At 33.9% G+C, this 17,043-nt stretch overlaps 1 long non-coding RNA gene across 6 annotated transcripts; it reads right to left on the bottom strand.

The window, feature by feature from the left end:
* Positions 1-12,461: 12,461 nt before the first annotated feature.
* LOC111410415 lies at positions 12,462-16,568 on the bottom strand. Of its 6 annotated transcripts, none has more exons than XR_002705688.1 (5): positions 15,583-16,568; positions 15,434-15,484; positions 15,002-15,070; positions 13,528-13,600; positions 12,462-12,823 (listed from the first exon to the last, which is right to left on the bottom strand). It is a non-coding gene; the product is annotated as an uncharacterized LOC111410415 (long non-coding RNA). The 6 variants fall into 6 exon arrangements; XR_002705686.1 differs by lacking the exon at positions 12,462-12,823 and adding an exon at positions 12,992-13,215 and having other exon boundaries at positions 15,583-16,567; XR_002705687.1 differs by having other exon boundaries at positions 13,528-15,070.
* Between the last annotated feature and the right edge of the window lie 475 nt (positions 16,569-17,043).

Genomic DNA, 17,043 nt, shown 5'->3' with positions numbered 1-17,043 from the left:
CTTTACTCATCAATTCCTATACTTACCTTTGAAATCCTTGGTCTCCTCGGAATTACTTTGTTAAGCTGGCCTATTTGGAAGAACAACTCTAGGTATAAAATCAATTTGGTGTTCAGTGCCTCAAATGGGTGTTAATCCACTAGGCACGTCCTTCGAGAACACGTTCTCGAACTTCAACAAAGAAGAAGCCAAACTAGGAGGGATGTGTTAGATTCCTCAAGATTGAGGAGTAACTTCTTGTAGACCAACAAGATCATTGAGTGCCTTTTAACTTTTGCCCTCTTCAACTCACTCTTTTTTGCAAAGAATTTTACTTTCAACTTTTCTCTCCTCTCGGAAGACCCTTTTTATTTTCGCTCTTATGGCTCTATTATTTTGTTCTCACCACTAGGCACCTCACCATTTTCTTTCTGGCTCTCTATTTCTTTCATTCTTTTTTCTTCCTCACATTTCAATTTAATTCGATCTTCATATACTTGTATCGGTGTTAATGACATAAGAGTAATAGATTTTCCATCCTTGGTAATGTTGTACCTATTTTTTGTACCCATTATGAATCATCTTCCTATCATATTGACATGGTCTTCCCAACAAAATGTGTCTGGCATGCATAGGAACTATGTCACACATCGCTTCATCATGATAGCTATTAATTGAAAAACTTACCAATATTCTCCTATTCACCTTAACCTCTCCACATTCATTCAACTATTGTAGTCTATAAGTTTTCGGATGTTTTAACATGGTTAACCTTAATTTCTCAACAAGTGTAGTGCTAGCCACATTGGTACCACTACCCCCCATCAATGATCATGCTACATATCTTGTTGTTGATATGACACCTAGTATGGAATATGCTCTCCCTTTGTTGCTCCAAGTCATTCGCCTTGATTTGAGCACCAAGAGCTCACCCCGTAACAAATAGCTCGTCCATTGCATACTCCACCTCTCTCCATCCCTAGCTTGTTCCAATTCTGGCATGTTATCATAGTCATCTTTAATATCGCTCACCACTTCCCCCATTGTCTCGTAAAATCATTGCCCTTTTGTTTAGACATGTAGAGGTAATGTGTCCCAACCCCAAGCATCTAAAGCATGATTCTGACAGAATAAGATTCCAACAAACCTACCTTTGTATAGGCCAGTTATCATCTATGTAACTGCAAACTTACTTTCTTCAAGGAGAATTTTTGATGTCTCGATTCCAAGATGGTAGGGATCTACTTTGGATGTGACCTTGCTAGCACATTCTTCTCTTCCTTTTGGTAGTTCAATTATGCCCTTCAAAACAACTTCATCTCCCTTGATGTTATCCTACACCGAGGATTTGAACCCGAAGAATCTGATGGATACCTAGTTGTCCCCTTCCTCTCCAATTGTCTCTCCATATTCATAGCTACATGCAACATGTCTTCTGATTCCACAAAATATTGCAACTTCACTCCATCAGATATTTTCCTATTCAAACTATTTAAAAAGGGGCAATGGAGGCCTCCCTATCCTCCCCTACATTCGCTATCTCCATCTCATGATAATCCTCCACACTCATAGAACCTTGGTAGAGGCTTTGTAATTTTCGATAAAGCTCCCTATAGTAATGAATAGGAATGAATCTCTTCTCATGATAGCTTTCAATTCTTCCCATGTTTTAATAGGCCTCTCATGATTCCTTCTCGTAGATGTGACGACTTGATCCCACCAAGTGATAGCATAATTGGTAAATTTAAACATTGCAATCCTTACCTTTTTTTTCCCCTCCGATTAGTTATGGCAATCAAATATCAATTCGATCTTCTTCTCCCACTCTTAAATATGCATCTGGATTACTCTTTCCTTTGAATAAACGAATAGTCATTTTGACGTCGCCAACACTTTCGTCAACTATATCTCCAACAAGATCCCTACCCCTCATTTCTTGCCTAACTCCTCTATCCCTCATTCTTCCTATCTCGGCATCCACCAATGTTCCTTCATTAATGTCACTATCAGCTTCATATTCTACACAATTCTCTACCCTAAGCTCCCACCTATGTTGTCTCCTTGCATTGGGAAGTCTCCTACATAAATTGGGAAGTAATAGGTCTTGCCTTTCCATCCACGCCTCGTGCCTATCTAACATGTCCCTCAGATGTTCAAAAAACCTTTCAAACCATCATATCAATTCCTTCAACATGTTAACTTGATCATTATTCCTACTTGAGGTAGAATCGTCCTTCTCAGACACACTAAATCTAAAGTAATATATACCTCATGTGTATACGCTCATGTATCACTAGATTTGTTTTTTTTTTCTATTAGTCTCACCACTCTGGCTCTTTCTCACTCAATGATTTTGTCCAAGTGCTTCAAAGAACTAATTTAGATACAACCAAGTATATTTTATTATTCTTCTTTTACTCAAAAAGATGAAATTGTAGACTGCTGATAATTTTTAGAATAATAATAATTTTTTTAAAACTCGATTTTTTTGCTCAAAAATCCAAATACAATAAAAGCGAAAAAAAAATAAAAATTGATTTGGATGTTAAATGAGCACAAAAAATGAATTTTTAAAATTTTTTGGAATTTTTATGGATTAAGGATTCAAAAGGAATGAAGAACGAGAAGAATACGAATAAAAAGAAAACAAAAGACTCAATGAAAAAGAAAAAGATATGGTCTTGATTTTTGGAGTTTAAGCTCTATGCCTATAACTATGATACCCACACGAGATTGAATCACAACCCAAGAAAGCAAAAAAATCAAAGTTTTGAGTCTGACCCAAAAATATTGAACCTAACAAACACAACACAATCGATATGTTGACTCCTTGATCACAAGGCTCAAGAATCTTACCCAAAATGTTTGAATGCCATAAGAAAATAATTATCTATAAGTTCGAAATTTGTTTAATGAAGAACAAGGAATTGAAAACAAATTACTCACTAGTTAATTCTCTCTATTAATATGAATGATTGGTAATTTCAATGTAAAATAATGAGTTCAATTTATAGAACCCATAAAATCCTATTTTAAATGAAACTAATGTTTACGAAAGTCACCAAAAAGTAGATTTTCAACAAAAATAAAAGATTACACAAAATTGGAAAAATCTGCCTCTCGGAAACCACTATACAGCCTCATAGTGTTATTACATGTGGTCGCATAGACCAAGAAAAATCCCTCCGATGAATTTCTGTTTCACTGCATGCAGTCTCTTGCCTTAGTAAGCCGCATAGCTTATTCATCCAGCCTCTTCCTCCGAAACTTGTATCGAGTAGATCTACTTTGTATCTTCCTCTGAGCCCAACATCAAACTTTCCCCTTTACTTGTCAAGATTAATGTTACATCCATTGTAGATTGAATAAATAATCATATCGCTTCTTTATTTTTCTTTGCTCTTGACCTAGTCATTGACGATTCTTCAACGATCAACGGATCTTTGGTTGGGTTAGTCTTCGTTCCTTGGATCACATCAAGCTTGGGGCTCCTTTCCTATCTTCACTAATAGAGTGGCCTGATTGTGAAGGACTTAGCCTCCTTTGATGAAGTGGTAAGGACCTGACACAAAAATCTAATGCTTACTTTTTCATATTCGGTCAAATGCTTCATAGTATAGCACCTTTTTTGTACTTTCATTGTCTAGGAGTATGCGACGAAGATATTTGCCCGCTAGTACTACATAGATAATGATTACCTCGTCCTCAACACCTAAATTTCAATTCTAGGTTCAATAGATATAATTGAAGAGGTTAAATATTACGTGTAACCTATAAGATCAACTTTTCTTGTATGCTTACCTTTCAAGTTTTATATTTTCATACACAGAGCAGTACATTTTGTCTTTAATGCTTTAGAACTTTTGCCATTTTCTGAATGTTTTTCGCTACCGAATTTATTCATGTATTAGCCAAAACACTGCTACTTTCTGAATTCTTGTATTCAACGCTATAGCCGATGGTTGATTTTTTCATGCTCGTTTCATTTTCTTTGATCTCATATATTTCTCACGTAGAGCGTTAAAGTTTGTAGTTTACTTTGCTCAAGTTTCTTACAGATAGCACTAATTTGTTTATGATACAAATCGAATCAACAAATCCTACTCACATAGCTACAATTTTTATTTCCTAAACTCATTAGTTTGGATGCTCAAACAGGAAAAAAAATAAAATGGCTATTTGAGAGGGAATATTTGAATCCGTTAGATGATTTATCTCCGAGACTTTTACGGTGCTATTCTATTATCCATATCTTAGATAGGTCGGCCGTTTAGGTCTCTTCAGCTGAGCTTCCCTGGTGTGATTGCATCGTGCTTCTTGGAACATGTTGACTCTTGCCCTGGGAAGTCAATATCACATTATCGAGCTTTAGTTTGGTCTCTACGTACTATTCTTACCCCACTTGGATTAGGGAAGTTCCTACAATAATGATAGATCGATATGGCTACCTTCAGCTTATGCAGTATCGATCGGCCTAATATGGTGCTGTAACTGGGTGGTAGGTCTACTATAGTTCTCCTTTGATAGGAAACATATCTTAATTCTACGATTAAAGCAATTTGACCTTGTATTCCGACGGGGATCACCATTGAAACCTAGCAACCTTTTGAAGTAAGATTAGAGGTACTTTTCTAGTCTTCCCATCTGCACAAGAGTTTTGGAATACAAAATGTTGATCGAGCTTCCATACTCCACCAGAGTTCAGTATATTTAGTGATTACCAGAGCATCACTTTGATTTTACAATATTTCTTGGGAGTTTTCTTCTGAGAATTTGATTCATTCATTATTTGGTATCACAACAGGTTTTGTATTATTCATCCTGCTTCATGGGTTTGCCAAACATATACATACCTAGTTTGTCTATGATATTCCTTTATGGACCCTTCCATGCATTGATTCTCGTCTATGAGCATTCTGATCTCTATCCTCAATTGGGATGTCTAGTTTGTTGAGCGAAAAAAGCTAGCTGGGTTGTTCTTTACTGTAGAGAGGAGGTGATTGCATTGAAGGATTTTGTATGGTCTACCCTGGTTTGGACACAAATTCTTGTAGTTGGCCTTGTCCGATTAAGGACAATACTTGTCCCTTCAAATCCCTATATTCATTCGTGTTATGTCAAGCTAACCTGTGATATCTACAGTATTTACTCTGGTTATTCCCATCGAGTTCTTTTTTGAAGAAGCGGTCTGTCGAAGACTTCTTTATCTTCTACTTGTGTAAACACCTCTCCATCATGGTATTCAAGGGATGATATTCCTAGAACCTCTTCACGTAGGGAGAGTTCGCTCTCTCTCTCTAATCTTTTCTTCTTTCAGGAACAAGATCTTTTGTCTATCTATTTTGTCCTTTGTCTGAGCCGGGTGATGGAGGTCTACCTTTCCATCTTTGTGATCAGAGGTCACTTCCTCAACACTTATATTTTTCCCAGCTCGGTTTGAGAATTTATAACAACTGTTTGGCTCATCTAGTACACAGACTACTAGACTCTTGTTCTTGGCCATAGTCTAAACAAGACTGCCATGAGGGCCATATCATCAGAGATTTTTTTCACTTCAATAGATTGTTTATTAAACCTGTTGAGGTAACTCTTAAGTGATTCACTGCATCCCTGCTTAATGCTTACTAGAGAATAGTTCTAGCTTTAGAATCCATGAATTAAACTCTAAGAAAGAGGTTGCGAAGTTGGTCCAACTTCTGATAGACCTTTGATGCAGTCTTCTTAACCATCTCAGGGCCTTGTCCTCTAACGTTAAGGGAAAAGCTCTACATATAATGGCATCGCTGGTTCTTAATAATTCCATCTATGAGGTGTATTTGTTCAAATTGCTAAGGAGATCTTCTTTCCCATCATACCCTGTGAGCTCTGGTACTTTTAGCTTCTCAGGTAACAATTCGGCTAATATGTCTTCTATGAATGGAGAATGGTGATTAGTGAGGTATACTTCAACAGTGCCTTGTAATTGCTTCCAAATCTGTAATACACTTTTTCAAAGTGTTGATTTTTGGTTCATATATCTTGGTAGGGTTTGAGTAAGCTGAGTTCATTCACCCTTGGGTCCTAATGAATGTTGAGTACCCAGTCTGTCAAACGCATTCCCAGCTCTCCTGGTAACTTACTCCGAAGTAGGAGGAATTCCTTACTTCGTTAATCTTACTTTTGGATGACTTCCTCTTAAGAAGTCCAAAATTCTTCTTGTAGGAGATTGTCCAATTCTTTCTCTTACAAGCCACTCCATCTCTGTTTTCTGCTAAGGGAAAAGTGGCAGCCTGGTTCTGTTCCAATCGACTGATAGCGTTTATCAAACGTTCTATGGCTAGTAGAGGGTTATTGCCCTCGACTAATTCATTCCTCCTTTGGAGATTATAAAGCACATTAGTCTCCTTGATATTGGTGCGAGTTGGTTTCTTAAGGCCAAACTGCGGTTCATTATATTTTTTTTGGAGGGTGTAGGATTGATTTTTCCTTTTTGTTTAGAATCGAATGAGAATAATATACGCTGCTCATACAAATGGGCCATCCTGCTAACACCAAATTGTTGATGTCAAAAAATGGCTAGGTCGATTTTTGTCAATTTAATTTATAATTTGTAAGAGGTAAATTGTGGAAATAGTAAAATAGAAAAGTTTTGTATTAATTGAAGTAATTTGAAAGTGTAAAGGGTCGTAGTTTTTGGTAGGTTCTTTTAAGTGGGTTGAGTTCGTTCACTTTTGAGTGTTAGTGAACGTTGAGTTCCCAATCTATTAAACACGATTCTAGCTTTATTGGTGACTCGCTCCGCAGCAAGAAGAGAACTCCTTACTTCGTCCGTCTTACTTTTGGATGACTCTTTTCCTAAGAAGTGCAAACTTCTTCTAGTGGGAGGTTGTCCAGTTATTTCTCTTACAAATGACTCCACTTCTGTATCTACCAACGAGAGGTGGTATCCTAGTTCTGTTCCAACCAATTGAAAGAGTTATCTAGATGTTCTATGGCATCTTTCATAGAAGGGTGCTGAGGGTGATAAGGGTTATCACCCTTGACTAATTCGTTCATCCTCTGGAGATTATAAAGGATGATAGTCTCGTTAATATCGGTGTGAGACTGGTTCCTTGAGGCCGAACTGTGGTGTGTTATATTTTTATGGAGAATGTAGGATGGATTTTCCCTTTTTGAGTAGAATTGAATGAGAATAGTATGGGCTGCTTAGGAATGACAACGGGACGGGTTCTGGGCGAGGTGGGTTCCCTCGCCCCGTCTCATCGGGTCTCTGTCCTATACCCTCCCGTTGCTCTTTTAAGGTAGGATGGGACTAGGCGCTTGCCCCATTTAAAGACACATTTACATTTTTTTCTTAAGTTTTTGATAATTCATTTTATTGCCTCCATTCGTTAAAGTAAGATAATAATATAGTTATTAAATTTTTTCATTAAATTATTTATTTTTAAAAGTTAAATTATTCGAATGTATTTGGTAAACTAGGGTCTCTATTGTTTAAAATATTTTTTTAGATAATTTTAGTTGCCATCTTCTATTAGAATTAACTAAATTTCGTGGAGTTTTTTCCATTTAAAATACTGAATTCTTAGAAAAAAAAAATAAACGGGACGGGCAGGCTCACGTTACCCGTACACACCTCGGGGTGAAATCCCTCGTCCTATCCCCGCCCCAAGTACCCGATTAAATTGGTAATTCCTACCTCGTTTGAGGCAAGACCTAAGTATATTGGGTACGACGGAGTTTTCACCATTCCTAGGGCTGCTTATACAATCGGGCTCTCCTTCTAACACCAAGCTATTGATGTCAAAAAATGACTAGATTGATTTTTGTTAACTAAGGTAAATTGCGAAAATAGTAAAAGAGAGTTTTATATTGATTGAAGTAATTCGAAAGTGTAAAGGGGGAGCTCATTGAGTTCAGTCTTATTTATAGGTCAAATCAAACAAATTGACCATCCAAGGTATAATAAGTTATGATCTTAATATGTGTGCGATTTGCTTAATTTATATTTATAGGTCAAATCAAACAAATTGACCATCGTTGCTTGGGCTACAGTAATACCATCAAATAATGATGGTGGGATATTATCTAATCATTACTTGTAATTGGTTGGTCGAGCAAGAGGTGCTGATGTCAGTGATGCCAGGTGGCATGGTATGACTGGAAAAGGTGGAATGTGTATCAGTGATGACAATTTTCTAGCCATCATTATGTACATAGAAATGATTCAAATGAAGGTGGTCTTTAATCCAATTTGACCTCAGAGATACTACGTCCGACCATAGTGCTAGATCGTTAATGAGATGATTGATTCGTTTTGATGAGTTCAAAGTTCCAAACCCAACAAGGTGGATGTCAGCAATATCTATTGATACGTTGTCTATTTCAGTTAATTTGGTCTGGGAAGGTTTTTTCCTTTGTGCACCCTTGTTTTTGCTACGATAGTCTTTAGCTCGATGTCTTAGATTCCCACAACTATAGCAATCTCTTTTGAACCGTTTTGCATCATTCCCTATTCCATTATCTTTAGATGAGCCATGATACCTTTTTTTTTTTAACTTTTAGGCCTAGAGTCTTCAATCATGTTAGCATATGCCTCCATATTCCGCACAAAGCTTCTCTTTTCTGTAGCCCTATTGTATTCTTCAATGCGAAGCTAAACAATCAGATCCTCCATTGTATCCTTGCACTCGCACTTGAGATAGTTTTTTTTTTTTTTTTTATCGTAGCAGCAGTTTGGAAATTTTCATTCAATTTCATGCATTTCTTCCCATTGTCATGAAAAAGTATTAGTATCTGTTCAAGAAAATTTAGCGACAATGAATTTCCTTTATACCTGTAACTTCTGTCTTTTAGTTTTTATCAAAAGATTTTCGCAGCTTTTTTGCCATCTATACATTGTACATTATATATTGTCTAACCCGTTGAGAATGTAATTCCTGCATAGAAAATCAACTTGCTTTCATGCTTCAATCGCCAATTAGGATTTTATTTTATTTTATTATTTTTTTTAGTTTTTTTTTTTTTGTATGGGGGCAATATTCATGTAGAAATTTAACCAAAATTGGCATAGAAATGTAGAATAGCATCATCTTTGAAATTCGCATTGTTGAATTTTTTCAACTTTTCATGTTGAGACACAAAATTTTGTTTAATCACTTCACTAGTTTGCTCAGTTCAACTAATAAATATTCGATAAAAGTACATCACAGACAATCGATCAATATTAAATTATTAAAAACACGTAATAAAATTACGTAACAAAAAATAATGTTGGGAGGAAGAAAAGATTTATCTTTAGATTGTTGTCAACTTAAAGACTCATACAATCTAAAGAAAGAAACAGGAGATGGTAGATAAAGCGATATATGCCATAGAAAATTTCGTTATGAGTTCACCTCTTGTACTAGTGCCAACAATATTGGTACTACACTACACCAATCTTTTCGGTTTAGCCAAAGTGTTAACAGTATTCTTCCAAAACGGAATAGACACTAACTAAAATTATCGGACGAAAAATTATTGTTGAAAATAGTTCAAATAGAATTTTATTTCAGCAAAATAGAAAGAACGAAACATTTGGAAAAATGTGAGAATTAGAAATCAATTTTTCTTGAATTGATTTGGTGTGAAGAAAATGAAATGAAATGGATTCCATTTATAGATTTAATGTGTCCTTTTCGAATAGGTGCACATTTTGGTACAATTAATGTGGATCATTAGATCTCACTTTTTAGATTGAGTCATGATCTAGTGGTCTAGATCGTTCCATACTAAAAGAACGTGACTTTTTATTATGCATATTTTTTAACAGTGATATCTAATCAGAAAAATCATGACTTTAATTTGAAAAGTCGCTACTCGTTGCACTAATTGAAACTTTTCGAAACACCTTTAAAATCATTAAATATTATCTATTAAAACCATTAAATTCAAACGTTATTTATATCTATGACCATATGTTTAAGTGAATAAAAGTACATGTAAAATTATAATTACTGGTTTAATATTTCTTGTCTTGTCAATGCTTTCAGTAGCTATGAAATGGTGTTAATTTTTTTAATATATACATATGTACAAAATTTTGATTTCTTTTGTTTCTTACTTGACTACCTGATCATTCTTTAGTACGTCGCAAAACCAACATGTAATAGAAATTGTGGGTACTCGCAGCATGGTGGAGCTAAATGAGTTTTAAGAGGCTGCAACTTAAATATAAGCCAACTAGGGACGGAGCCAGGAAATTTGTTCAGTGCGGGCATAATTTAACTCACGTCGAATATTGAGTTTTAGTCATGAATTTAATGATGATAAAACAATAAAACAAAATCATGGGTTTGGGTCTCAAAATAAAACTCATGTAAATTAAAACATGTGTTTTATTCCACCTTCCCTACTGCTAAAGGGCAAAAAAAATAAAAATAAAAAATAATTGAAAATGAAAATGGTTTGGGCCTAAAAAATATGCCCGCACTCATCTCAACATGGCTCCGCCCATGAAGCCAACCATCCATGATTTATAGTCATATTGTAATCTTCTAAAGAAAAAAAGTAACATGATATGTGACTTTATGATATTTTATTTCACTCGATGAAATTTATAAATACCATGCCAATGCGGTAGTTTTGATGCCACCAAGAGATGGAGTAGCAGATTCATCCCCTTTCTCCTTCAAGAACTCCTCGAGAGATTGTCTTGTTTCCTTGCCTTGTCTGATCATCCAATGGGAGACTTAATTGTTTATAGATTATTAATTACACTTTAAACTTAACCAATCATATAATGTCAAATAAGTCAAAATAAATAGTATGTGACTTTTTGTTCTATCATGCTCTTTGTTATGTATTAGAAAGTTACATGACATGCCAGTTTTTAATGGAAATTTCACACAACGTAATTTTATTTATTTATTTTTTTTTTTTTTTTTAAGTAAAACTTCTTTGGCTATGCTTGCATTGTGCTTATAAGAACAACTTGAACTCATATTTTAACTCTATCTTTTTATTTTCTTTTATGTTGGATGTGAATTGAGATTATTGACATTATTTGTCACTTTTTAATAACACAAATTAACTTGGCTTCCTTTTTTCAATAAAAAACCTTTGATTAATTTTTATAGAGAATGTTTAGCTAAGATTTTTAACTATTAATTATTTATTTTTTGTTATGTCTTGCTATAGGTTATATACTTGAAAGTCACATGACGTGTTATTTTTTATTTAAAAGGTCACACACCATATAATTTGTTTTTCAACATAAAAAGTTTGGTCAATCTTACAGCATGTGTAAGTAACCATTTAAATTGATATTTAGTTCTTACTTTTATTTTTGTTGTGTTGGTAGTGAACAATGTTATTCATTGAAAAATCACATGTTACGTCACTCTTATTAAAATAATATATGGTATAATTTGAAACATTTATCACAAATAAGCCAAATAATCATATTCTGAGTATTTTTAGTAAAAAACTATTAGACGTCTTAAAGAGAAAGCTGCACATCGGGTGACATATACTATAAGAGTGTGTTTGATTGACATGAAAAATATCATCTAAAAAAGAAAATATTTTCCATCTTTTGTGAAAAATAAAAATCATCTCTACCCAAAGAAAATGTTTTCCTTAAAAACAAAGAAAATTAGGCATATTTTCAAAAGTTGGAAAATATTTTCCATGGAAAAAAATAACAATCAAACACTTCAAATAGAAATTTTGGTTGAAAACTGATATTTTCCATGGAAAAAAATAACAATCAAACACTTCAAATAGAAATTTTGGTTGAAAACTGATATTTTCCATGGAAAATAAATGTAATCAAACACACCCTAAATGTCCAAAATTATACAATGATTTTTCTTATAAAATACTTTTCATCTAATTTTTTATAAGATCCTTGATTTTAGGTGTGTTTGTCTAAAAACTTAATTGAAAATGCTCATAAAATTTAACTTCTCAATGTAGGGGTCTCGAAATGGGTAGATAGTGTCCAAATTAAACCCTATGGGCAAGTCTAGATTGTCTTTTAAATTTGACGATCAAACTAGTCCACGAATATGTCATAAGCAACAGTCAAACCTGCCAATACGCTGGTTTTACATTATGGATTCTTCTCTAGATTAAGTAAATCGACAAATCAAATTAATTAATCGGAATATATGCATTTAAAAAAGAAAAAATGGAGACATTAAGAAGTAAGATATTTATAGAGAATCCCCAACCAACATTGACGAACAATAAGTAAAAGACAGAAAAAGGAATGCTAACATGACCAAACATGGGCTGCCAATGCAGGTGGGTGGTGATAATGAATTGAAATTAACTCATTAAAACATTGAAAACTGCCAAACATGTTGAAAATAGGCCGTTGCATGATTAAATTAATTTCCAACTTGACCAAATATATGCAATTTTATGAAGAAAAAACTTATATACGTGTACATAAAGTAGTGATTACTTTAATAATGAAAAACGCACAAAAATTACGATTTTTTTAGTGGGACTAGTGAGGAAAACGTGCGTTACATGTTAGTTGCTGAATGTTAAATATATATGTATGGTAATTGTCGAACGGATATGCATTCTTAAAGAAGTAGCCAATCTAACAACAACCAATTCCTTCCAAACTTGCCATAGAAATATTAGGAATACAATTAAATAGGCAAGGATTTAACATTGGGATTATATAAAAAGGGCTTCTCAAATACGAAATCTCCATTGTTTACACATTCCACACCTGCTTATTCATTTCTAGACGATGTACCCTCCATCAAGTCAAATTGTTTGGAAAAATATAAATGATAGGATATGAATTGTCTCTACAAATTTCCTTCTTATGCTTCATTGCCAGAAAACAGTAACAAATTCCCTTTCGAAACACGTATAAGATTCAAATAAGATAGAAGAACTAAGTGTGATATTCTTCTAACTGTAAAATGTAATTATTCATAATACGCTAAGCGTGAATCTCAATTAATCAGCTTTCTTTTCACTCTTTTTAATTCTAGTAGTAAACACAGCACAAAGAAACACACTCTTCAAATACTAAACCATTAGCAATTGAATAATCAAACCTGTTAACATCGTTAATGTAGCCTAGAATAGGCTTGAAAGAAGTTAAACCTTGAGCAATATTTCTTAACTTTAAAATAGCTCTAACAATTTGATAATAAAATCATGGCTCCTGTGAAATATCCTTTTTGCCTATAATATACTGCTACAGCAACTAAAATTTGTACAGAATGAACCACAAGTTCAATCCTGCAAAATCACGAAATTTGATTGGCAAGTGAGAATGGTTAAATGGCTTGCACTAGGAATGATGAACAAAATGGATAACAAGTTAAACACTGATAAACACTTCTCGGACATGCTTCTGATTATATAATTAAATATCCAAAGGTAATATGATATAGGAAACTTAAGAGAATCTGATGGGCATCAACCCCCGAAAAAATAACATTGTTATCATTGCTGAAGTCCTTGGTAATTTGCAGAAGGATAAAATTCCCAATATTACCACTTTTCATCTAATTTATATTGCTAATGACAAAGATAAAGAAGGGACCATACCATCTTTCTTCTTATCCTTGATCAGTGTTACCCGGGCGCTTGAATCTAGAGAACATTAAGCTCTGAACTATACCTAAAATGGAATAGAGTGTTGCTTGAGATTGTTATCATGAGAAGTGAAAATAACAACAATATCAATTACCTGTACCAGAAGATGAAATAGAGATTACAAATACTCACAAAATTGGTCAAATCTTTAACTTTCCAATTGATGACAAGAATCTTAGATCTTATCTATGAATATCAACATCATTATGCTAATAATAATTACAATCATAGCTATTATTATTGGTAAAACCTTCAGATCAAATATAGAAACTAGTACTGGATACAAGATTTTTGAAGTATAACAATAAGAGTTTATAGATAAAAAATTAAAAATGTAATTCCAATTTCATATTTTTCTCTCACTCAAAAATAATTTTCATCCAAAAAATGGCTCGTCTTCAATTGCTACTTGAACTTTGGTTGCCTCAAATGAAGATGAAACAATATCTGTGACTAATGTCATCATGTAAAACTTAACTAAAATGGCACTATCAAATGCTATGAAATAGAACCAAGAACATAGCATGTAGCAAACAATAGAACTGTTGTTCTGTTTTCCTTTTCCTCTTCGTTGTTGGGGCTGATAGGGCTAATGAGAAGATGACAAGAAACTTCTAATAATCAAGTAAGGTTTAAATGGAAGATTTAGGAAATTGAGTATTCTAACACTAATTTCTTGTCCTTTTCCTTTTCCTACTTGCTAGATCTTGAGAAAGTCTATTTTAGCGAGACGTCAATATTCCACCATTAAAGATTGCGATTGGATATTAGTTCTATTTAATCAATTTTGGCCACAAACTCAACTCATTAACTCTCCATGAGCTCTTTATTTAGTATTAAGAACTAAGAACAAAGGCAAAATTAAGAAAACAATATACTTGTTGAGTGCTTTTATTGAGGAAGATGTTTTGTGGCAAAGTATAAAAATTGATATTTGCTAAGGTCTCACAAAGGATGATTTGCTAGACAAAAACTAATGAGTCTCAATTGAACTTGTGAAGAACCACTATTCCAACTGTCAAAAACCCAAAAGCATTAGCATGCCTTTTAAAAGGAAAACCCCTAAACCCACACAGATTTAGCAGGGGATGAACTCTTTACAAAGCAATGGTTTTACCAAAAGATATCAAATTCCTTGCACGTTACTTGCATATCTCTTCCTAATAAGCATACACCTATTCAATTAATATACAGGGAAATTGAAAATTCTATATAGATGCAAAGTAAGGAAATAAATTGCTTGGCATGAACAAAATCTCAATTCGTGAAATTCCATCCCCAAAATAACATTCTTCTTTTTTTCACAAACAAAGATAGAGGCATTAGTTTACAAATGTGTTCGATTCAATAAATCTCAAAAAAAAACCAAAACCCACAATCTCAACCCCTCAAAATGATAGATAAAAATATAAGAAATAAACTTTACCCGTGGAATAGAGTAAATGACTGCGGAAACTTGGTGAATTGGAGAATGAAGTGTGAGAGCAGGGTGGCCCTGAGAATTTTGAGGCGTAAGCGATTAATTATTATGAGGCCTTAATTTTTTCCTTTTTAAATTTTCAACAAGTGTAGAAATACTTAAATATTTAAATTAAAACAACATTTATTTTTGAAAACCCCGGAAGTGCTACACAATATAACTTCAATTTCCAATATCATTCCAAGTTAACTGGAATTCATCTTACATTCCTATTGTTTTAATGAAAATTCACCACTGCAGCAAAGTACAAATCCCAAGAAACAAAATAAATAACTTAATAAAATAAAGTAGATCTTTGATATTCAAAAACCCAGGCAGCAAAGCTCTATTATTAATGCAGATCAGAGTAAAACATAAAATTTTGGAATTCAAACCTACCCAGACTCTCCGCAATAACCAGCAAGACGTTTCTCTATCGGAAAACCATTCCTAGTGGCAAACAACACAAAATAATTTTGAAAAAAACTTATTTAAAGGCAACATCCGTAATCATATTTATAGAGATATAGACAAACATGATTCATTACCATCATTTAAGAATGTAGCTTTGGCATCATGGAAGAATTCACGACAAATTTTGCATCCAGAGTACAATAACTAGCCACGCCATGTAGAACTCTCCACCTGGAAACTAAATAGACAATGTTAAAATTTGTTATAACGTTATTGCTTTACTGAGGCATTTCATCGAACAACTTTACTTCATGATTCGCTTGTTCCATCCAAACATTCATTATAAGTTTAATTTGTAATTTGTTGAAAATCATTAGCTAGCACACCAAACATTATTAGAAGTGCACAATCTATGAAGCAGTAAAAAAGTAAAATCAACACAAAATGAGAAGTGAATAAACTATAAGAAGAAGTAGAAACACAGTTAGGAGATAAAAAATTGGGCTATCCCCTGTCATTCCTACTTGCTCAACTGATCTTACTCCGGGTAAATAAAAATGGCGAGCCTGCCCTATCATCGCCTGGATTGTTTGAGATTGACTGGAACAACAAAGAAGAGGTCAAATCCTGGATTTTCGAATTGAGAGATATCAAGAGTTCTCACTATTTCTGATTGATTAGGAGAGGAAGATGCGATCAATGTTGCTAGAGATCAATTCCAATATTATAAATTTTCCACCTTTTTTTCATGCCCTAGGGCCGGCAGTAGGAGGAACACCAACAGAACAATACACCAAAGATTACATTCTGAGTCGAAGTCGAGATCCACGATGCCCGGAGGCAACTGTGCGGAGACCTCACGAAGCTCCACGCTTCGCAGAGACAAAACTTGGTGGGCCGGAATTTGAGCCGCAACTGTCGTCGGAGCAATTAGCTTGACGGACAGTTGTTTTTCCTTTGCTTCAATCACGCCTGAGGTAATGCTTTAGTCATCCGATTTTCCTTAATTTTTGGATAAAAATATTGGCTATTTCTTTCACGTGTGAAAATAGACAAGGAGATGGTTTTGTGGGTAAGTAAAATGGCGTGTGAAATGGAGATAAGGTTGGGTGAAGATGAAAAAAAAAAAAAAAAAAAAAAAAGGACAATGGGAAATTGCAACACTTGTCCGGCCAATGTTAGGCTCTTTTATATATGTAGAATATGCAAATGCAGGTTATGTTTTCGATCTACATAAAGCTATATCACAAACTTGATTTGTGTTTACACGTGAAATACAACTATATTATGGATGCATGGAAATTTAACTTTGATAGAAATATTTTCAAATCATTACAACTTTATTGCAATCAATGAAGCAAATCAAGATTATGTATGGTTGAAGAATATGATCTATTATATCCAAATATCATGCAAATTAAGATAGTACAACAATATAGTACGAATATAATGCATCTTATAGAGCACAAAGTAACGTGAAATGCATAAAATGAGACATGATAAAACACATTCTCCAAAATTCTTTTGTACACATGAGTTTCAAAAAAAATGTTGACAACGATGTTCAATAAATTCAAATGTAGTTTACTTCTTCA

The sequence above is a fragment of the Olea europaea genome, chromosome 2 (genome assembly GCF_002742605.1).
Source record: "Olea europaea var. sylvestris chromosome 2, O_europaea_v1, whole genome shotgun sequence".
Taxonomy (NCBI): Eukaryota; Viridiplantae; Streptophyta; class Magnoliopsida; order Lamiales; family Oleaceae; genus Olea; species Olea europaea.
The sequence above is the reverse complement of the archived record's forward strand: the minus strand, read 5'-3'. Positions and strand labels throughout refer to the sequence as shown.